This window comes from Propithecus coquereli, unplaced genomic scaffold (genome assembly GCF_000956105.1).
Source record: "Propithecus coquereli isolate 6110/MARCELLA unplaced genomic scaffold, Pcoq_1.0 Scaffold647, whole genome shotgun sequence".
In the NCBI taxonomy this organism is placed as follows: domain Eukaryota; kingdom Metazoa; phylum Chordata; class Mammalia; order Primates; family Indriidae; genus Propithecus; species Propithecus coquereli.
The window spans coordinates 447,957-449,053 of NW_012152474.1; positions in this window are offsets into that span (position 1 = coordinate 447,957).

A 1,097-nucleotide genomic window follows, 5' to 3' on the forward strand; every position below is an offset into this window, starting at 1 on the left:
AATTTCTCTAGATAGTGGTTTTTGACTTAGTTGCTTAATTCATTATATTTGAATAATTCAGGTAGTGTTTTCTTTATTGTAATTTCAATACCAGGTATGAATCCAGGTGCAAAAACATCTCTTATGATTATACTCTTGGACAAATGAGGCTGAATTACTGTGGTTATGAGGAGATTTTTCTGCTATTCCATTCTAAGGACACTCAAGTAACTGGGGAAGTAGCTTCTTCAAACTCTTAGATGTGATGTCTTCTAAATAATTGCCTCAAATACTGAATACTGACATTGCTAGCAGGAATGATTTATCAATTTTTAAAGTAACTTACCCATCAATTATTATTAAATGGTTTTAGACACAGCTTTCAAGGAGTTGCAATCTATTATTTTGGCTTTTATTTTATGTAAGTTGATTACACATGTTTGTGAATAGTTTATTATTACAAATATTTTTATTGTTTTATTGAAAATGCTTTAGGGACTGATAAGCCTGGAAAATGTTACATGTACAAACAAGGTAATGTGTATATTCCAGACACATTGAAGATTATAATTAGGAAAGAATTTAGACATTAATCAATATTAAAGCTTTAATTTTCTAGATTGGAAATCTAGTGACCAGAGAAGAAGAGCTAAGGCCACAGAAAATAGGCAGAGTAAGATTACAAACCCTAATAGAAGGGAAACTGAAGTGATAAATCTCCAAATTGCTCCAGTTCTCCCCTTGGGGGAAGCTAATTGACTTCAGTACAGTGAGCTGCAATCCAAGCCTAACACAGCCATAGGCTAACAATTGAGTTGAGGAGGCACAGGTATACATGAGGGGAAGTTGAAGCACTTGGGACCTGCCGTGCAGCAGAGAGGACGGAATTTTGCAAGGTAATCTCCAGAAGCCTGTTTGGGCCCTCTGTGAGCCCTTGGCTGAGAGCTCAGCAGCATATGTGCAGAGGAAGACTACTTAAGGATTACTAACGAATAGCCTATGAAGTTGAGAGCAGAGCAGAAGTACTGGCAGTCTAATGATGCTGAGGGGCATTGGGTTTTCAAGTAGAGTGGAAAGAGAACTAACTAGTGTTTCATTAGCATATTAGACATCCATGT